This window comes from Papaver somniferum, unplaced genomic scaffold (assembly GCF_003573695.1).
Source record: "Papaver somniferum cultivar HN1 unplaced genomic scaffold, ASM357369v1 unplaced-scaffold_65, whole genome shotgun sequence".
Lineage (NCBI taxonomy): Eukaryota > Viridiplantae > Streptophyta > Magnoliopsida > Ranunculales > Papaveraceae > Papaver > Papaver somniferum.
Genome location: NW_020649304.1, coordinates 1,688,055 through 1,695,773, shown reverse-complemented (window position 1 = coordinate 1,695,773; position 7,719 = coordinate 1,688,055).

Sequence of the window (7,719 nt, the reverse complement as noted above, 5' to 3'; positions counted from 1 at the left end):
GTGGATATTCCTTCTTTCCATTGCTTTATTGAAAGAATACAAAACTAAAAACGAACTATACAAACCCAAAATATGATACAAAGGATTTTTCTTGTCTCTTTTTTTTCTTTTTTTTCTCTTTTTTTTTCTTTTTTTTTTCATTTTTTTTTGACAAGGGACTTAGCATAACAATGACCAGTCCCAAGTTTTTTTTTTTTTTTTTTTGGAACAAGAAAATAATAAATATGATAAAATAAAAATGCAAGTACAAAGGTCATGGTGTAAGTACTTTACCGCTTGATTCTTCACAACTTATATGTCTCGATATCATAAACTTCTTGAATTCTCATCTCGATAATATTCGCTCGTACAATAGTCTTCAACTTGTAAAAATTCTGCTCCTTGTCTTGTTGCTATACTTGAATCTGAAATCTGCTCATTTATGTATTGTTGCTTGTAAACCTTGAACGTCTTCAACTTTCCTTCGAATTTTGATGCTTCTTGTTGATGATGATGGTGTTTCTATGGACCTGTTGGTGTAGAGAGATAAAGTGGATGGTGCTAACTGCGAACAAGAATACAAGTGGTATGTAAGTTAGCAATTCGATGTCACCATTCATGATTGATAAAAACACTCAAGAGATCAAAATAGTGCTTCTATTGGTGGGAGGTTGGGTAGCTCACCATTCTACCCGGAATTAACGTACGGTGACACACACTCTAAAAGCACATATTTAGACAGGTACAAAGAAGTGAAGGTCGGTGCCTCTCATGATGTAACATGGGTAGTCTCCACTATAGGGGATCACAAATCTAATACCGAATTCAGTCTGCACCTCATTTGCCACTGGCATGGTTAAATCCAACTTTAACTCTCATACAAGTAAGAAACCCGATCACGTTCTCTGTCATCTCTAAGTTCAGTCACTCTTATGAGAATTTCGATGTAATCTTAGCGACATGTATACTATGTGACTCTAAACTAACTACAAGTTGGAGTTATTCATGCACTAATTTACAAAAAAGTTGAAAAATCATGAAAAATTTACAATGCAAGCTTAACCACTCCCCCACACTTAAACTTTACATTGTCCTCAATGTAAATTGAATCGTCCAAAGAAAGTCAAGGTGGGAAATCATATAATGATATGCGACAAGAAATCAGAAAAAGTAAATACAAGACAAGAAAAAGCTAAAAACAAAACAAGAATATAAAATAAGAAAAAAAATACTCATCGTATGGGTTGCCTCCCATTTAGCGCTTGGTTTAAAGTCGTCGGCCCGACTATAACCTTGCAAGATTCATTCCCCATATACCAACAATCTGAAAAGTTGGGGATCCTTCCACGTAACCTGTTTTGCAAACACTAGCTTCACACAAATATCAGTTTCATAAAACATAAACGAAGCTATTAACCGATAGAAGTTTCCCCCACACTTATTCTTTTCTACACTTGGAAGTGTATAAAGAACATAAAAATCAGGAACTTCTATGGTTTCTTTTTTGTAAACATCCATAGTATGAGAATCAGATGTTTCTAATGGCGGAAATCGAGAAATAACGTCATTCAACAATATTCTCGAAGCACATACATTCAAACCAATAAGAGGTAAAGGAGAAGAAACAATAGGCAAAGGGTTAGACAAACCTTGCACAATCTCTTGTAGCACGGAATCCTCTTCATCCTTGAAAAATTCAAGTGAACTATTCACCTCTTGCATATCATGGTCCTCTACCAAACCTTGCAACCATTCTTCGTCCGTTTCTGCCTTAACCAAAATCTCGGCATCAACATTCATTACAATCCTTTGCAAGCTCAATTGGGTCTTCCACAATATTGGTCATATCGGTTTCATTCTCACACTCCTCTTCGTTGTAAGGAACATACTCTTTTGCGGATCCAAATTTTATTATAAGAAACTTTTTTAGAACACTCAAAAATGCAGCATCCTCAAGCTCCACCCTTTGAATAGGCTCTTGATCATTATTAAGATCAATGCTTGAGTAATCTACACAAGTGTCATCATAGTTTTCATCTTCATCTTGATCCCAGAATTCCATTGTATACCTTTGGGTAATGTCACCATGAGTTGCTTCAAACGACGTATCTTCATAATCATCGTCAATTTCATAGCTAACATAAGATTGGTTGTCGCTGAATTTAGTGTTGCTAACCTCAAACTCATCCTTTTGAATAGGCGAATGATCATTATTAAGATCAAGAGTTGAGTTAGCTACACAATTATCAACGAAAGTCCCCAAAGGTTGGCCTTTTTCAACATTAGCATCAATCAAATATTCATCACACACCACATGCACATTAAAATAATTATTGCTTTGAAAACAAAATTCTTCTTCATACCTTTCTTCCTTGTATTCATCAATGCTTCTTCGTAAGATAGCCATACCTTCACGAAGTTCTTGGAGTTGCTCGTTTGTAGCCTCTTTATCTTTTTGAAACTCTTGTCGTAAAAAGTTGGAAAAGTTGTCTAACAAGTTAGAGACTTGTTGTTCACGAGCATAAGAATCCTCCAATCCTTGTGGTTGTTCACACACATACCCGCCATAAGGTTGTTGAGGAAAACCATAAGGATCCATGGAATATTGGTCATAGCCAATGAATTGGTTTTGATTATACCCTTGGAATTGTTGGAAGTTGTCATGTTGTTGAGATTGTTAAACCGTATCCATTGTTCCAATATGCTCCATCCATGAGAAATAAGTACCTGAAACACGATTCTCAAAACAAGGTTAAAAACCAGAAAATAAAACAAAACTAAATACAAGAAAATAAGAAACCAAAAACAAGTGACAACCGCTGCTCCCCGGCAGCGGCGCCAAAATTTGACCGGTTGTCAGCCGTGCAAATATAATTTCACTTTCTCACTCAACTAGATATAAATATAGTATGTGATAAGAAAGAGTTCGTTCCCACAGAGAGGACTGAGGTTGTCAAGTTGTTTCGGTTTCCTATGTAAAACAAGGGGGTTTTCTGATTTTTATATATCTAAAATAAAATAAAAGCAAACAAAGCAAAGTAAAGCACACAAATCAATTATGAGAAAGTATTGGTTAAGGACTTCGTTTTCATTCACTAACATGTTTTTGTCTTAATAACTAGAATTGATATTTAATCTCTCATTATCAAAAGCCCTAGAATACCTTGATCGCAAGAATATCCCGCTAATTCCCTCTTGTCATCAACAAACACATTAAAAGATGCGAATATGAATTCTATCTAAGAGAACAACCTAACGTGTAAAAGCACTAATCAAGTTTAATTCCCTAGATGCACTAAGGTTTATGAAATTAGGCTAATCAATGCAATCGAACGTGTAAAAGCACTAATCCGATTTAACAAAGGTCAAGATTCACATATAGTTACTAGGATATATCACTACAAGCAATAACCATATTTGTGCTACTTGTATCCAAGATGCATCACTTTTACGTATGAAACACCCTAAACTAGCTTTAGATGTGAATAAAGTTCAATTAATTGGCCACTCAACTAAACAAATATTCAAGTCATACATGGCGATATATATAGTGAATCAAGATCGATAATTGTGAGACAAAACTAATTTATTAATAAAAGAAGCATGCTTTGTGAAATCAATTTAATCCATAACCAATAATAAAATCTAGCTCATATTCATGGAGTTCATAACAAGAATAAAGAGAGGAGTTTCCATAAACCCTAGGCAAAAGGTGAAGAAGAAGATAATAGATATATATCCCTCCTAAGAATTGAGAGAGGTTCCTTTTATATCCTCTTTCTTTCTCCACCGATTTGTTGTATTTAGGTCACGCCCAAAAATCAGTCTCTGGCACAGCCCATGAGTGAAGCCCAATCGAAACAGGTCCAAGTCCCTCTCTGGATCGAAACGGGTCAGGTGAGTCGAATCGGATCACCGAGTTAACTCGCTGTAGTGCAAAATCCAGCAGAGTTTCCTCTGCTTTATAGAAAAATCTCCAGGCTGCATTCAGGCCTTTCAATAATTCATCCCTGCAGTTTCCTACACATGCATCTATCAGCTGCAATGTAACATGCCTGCAACCCTCTTTCATCAACTCAGCCAACACCCTGTTAGCACATTACATGTCCCTAGCTATCAGCAGCTAACTCACAAACCAACTCCTTCATTCCCTTTACTTCATTTCAATTGCAACAGCCACAAACACAGAGCAAATACCCATTGCATCACCACCTAACTCAGCTGCATCACCACAAACTGCATCAAACTTTCAGTACTGCAGTTGCACTTCAACCCATCTCTGCCGTTATGCATTCCAGCACACACACACATCTGCAATCTCATTTATCGCCAATGTTGTACTTCACCAGATTCTTTACTTCTTATTGCCTTAGTTCAGCTGCAAGCTTATTGTGCAATTCCCATTTCCTGCAGCATAAACTCCATCTGTTGTCTGCAACAGCAAACCACCAACATACTTCCACCTTAAGCCAACTGCACCTGTAATTCCTATATGCACCAGCAGGCCTTTCCTTGCTTCATCTCAGCTGCTAGTTCATCTCAACTGCAACACCAGTTCAATTCCTCCAGCATCTCACCCTTGCCATTCTTCAAATACCACAGTGCCATTTACAGAATCATCCTTGCGCATTCTCCGTAGCAACAACATATGAGTTTATACATTCACTGCACTTCAATAACTAACCAAAATTTGTGCTCAACTACATCAGTACCATCTGTAGCTGCAACCCCCATCTCATCATACTCCACCAGAACCAACAACCATGATACTCCTCAGTCTTCTCTTAACCCTTGACAGCCATGACTACAACTCTGTCATTATTGTACTGCCATGACAACACCAACGTGAACACCATCATTAATTCACTATAATCCTCAACTTCAACTGCTCATAGCTCAGCTCAATTCATTTCTCGGATTAACAGCAAATCCCTAATTTCTTCTTCATCTCTTCTCATACTGAGCTTCTAGGTCTAGCCTGCAACCATGGCTCGTAGCTGCACCACCAAACCACCACTGCCTTCTCTATCTGCAGATGCAACATCATCCCTACCAGATTGCACTTGCCATACTCAACTGCACCTGCACTGTCACAGCTACATTCCAGCCTCATCTGAGTTTCAGCTCAAATAATCCATATAAATCTTCAATCCCACAAACTAGTAGCACAACTCCATTTCAATTTCAGCATCACCTGAATCACTCTGCAACTCCATTTACAACATAACCTGCAACGTATCAAGTCCATTCTCCGAGCACCTCAAGCACAGTCCATTAGAGCTTCTCTTCCATTTCTGAAGTCGACTGCAACAAAGCCTCCATTCTGCAAATTCATATCATAACAAGCCAGCATCACTTCAATCACCCAATAATCCGTCAAATCCCTTCATTTCTCATGAACCCATCTCTCTGATTTCGACGTAGCAAATACTCACCACAAACCCATTGTTCACATACCTTGCACTTCAGTTTCATCACACTGTAATTTTGAATCCCATCTCTTAATTCTTGCTTCAATCGATGGCCACAACTACAGCTTCATCATCTCACAGTTTCTGAACCCTAACAAATTCTCCTCCATCCTAAATTCAAAAGCACAACACCCATGAACATCAACACCACTTCTTCTTTTGGCTCACAGAAAACCCTAACTTCGCCTTCTTAATCTCGGCTCAAAATTCAGTCTAAACCCATACAAATCAGACCATCAAACTCACCAGAACTTCAATTCCATCTATCAAATCATCAAGACTCTGAATCTCTTCCTTCTCACTGATTTCCTCCACCAGCAGCCATCTTTTCTCCTCTAATTTCAGGTGATGTAGGAAAAAAGAAGGCAATGATATGAGGAATTATTTCTCTCTAAAGTTTAGGGCTAGGTAATGATGATAATTTCTACAAGCATCCACTGTTGGATATAGGCCACCAAAGTGGTAATCCATTTACTTTTCCAGCTGGGTATCCCCTATCATTGGCTAAGCTTCCAATAATACTGCCTCGTGAAATGACGCTTTAACCCTTTGTGCTCAAAATGGATGATTTCTTCTTCTTCTTTCGATCCGAACGACTCCAAAGTACCTAAAAAACTCAAAATCAGACATAAGATACATAATTCACCCGAAAAGTAGCAAAGAAAGCATAAACAATAGATAAATATTAAGGTGTTTTCAACACCTATCAAATTCCCCCACACTTAGACTTTGCTAGTCCTCGAGCAAATCAAACAAAACAATTCTAAAAGACACATACAACTCCGTGTCGTCGAGGCTACGGTCACACTTAGCACGTATAACAAGCCTTTAAACCCCTAGGTGTCCCTAGTGGACGAGTTATAGTCTCGTGAAGGTTTACAAGAGATATACCCACAAAACCTATATTTCCAACTTACTAGTTCTCCGTAATAATAGCATCCAACGCGCTAAGAAGACATAGAGATTCTGCACACTAGTCATAAGAAGTTAGACACATAAATGAACACAATCTCATCCTTATAAAGTTGAGAGAGAAATAACCATCCCTTATCGAAAGAAATTCGGGTTCGGAGTGATCGAAAGTCTCGACTCTGCCTCACAAGAAAGGATTTTATGATATTGCTCTCAATAATAAACAACTTTTTATGGGTCACACATGTGTCGAGGTAGGAATGAAGAGAGAATCTTGCGACACGTTGAATGGTAGGAAGGCCAAACCCTCCGATTTGTTTTGAAAACCCACATCTTTTATTCATTTTGAAAACCCTTTTCTCTGACGATCTCTAAGAAAGGAAATCAACCACTTAACGAAGGTGGGAATATGCTTACTTACCTCGTTATCCGTTCGGCGTGCAGTTAGCACCACTCTCACAGCATCCATAGAAACGTCTTCGGTCTTCAACTCTTGATGATGAAATCTTGAACTTCGGTCTTCAACTGTCGATGATAACTCTTGAACTTCGTAGAATCTTGACAATGTGATTCTTTCCTCTAATTCCTTGTTGCTTGAAACTTCATTGTGGATATTCCTTCTTTCCATTGGCTTTATTGAAAGAATACAAAACTAAAAACGAACTATACAAACCCAAAATATGATACAAAGGATTTTTCTTGTCTCTTTTTTTTTTTTTTCTTTTTTTTTTCTTTTTTTTCATTTTTTTTTTGACAAGGGACTTAGCATAACAATGACCATGTCCCAATTTTTTTTTTTTTTTTTTGGAACAAGAAAAAATAACATACAAATATGATAAAATAAAAATGCAAGTACAAAGGTCACGGTGTAAGTACTTTACCGCTTGATTCTTCACAACTTATATGTCTCGATATCATAAAATTCTTGAATTCTCATCTCGATAATATTCGCTCCCGTACAATAGTCTTCAACTTGTAAAAATTCTGCTCCTTGTCTTGTTGCTATACTTGAATCTGAAATCTGCTCATTTATGTATTGTTGCTTGTAAACCTTGAACGTCTTCAACTTTCCTTCGAATTTTTGATGCTCTTCTTGTTGATGATGATGGTGTTTCTATGGACCTGTTGGTGTAGAGAGATAAAGTGGATGGTGCTAACTGCGAAAAAGAATACAATTGGTATGTAAGTTAGCAATTCGATGTCACCATTCATGATTGATAAAATAACACTCAAGAGATCAAAATAGTGCTTCTATTGGTGGGAGGTTGGGTAGCTCACCATTCTACCCGGAATTAACGTACGGTGACACACACTCTAAAAGCACATAGACAGGTACAAAGAAGTGAAGGTCGGTGCC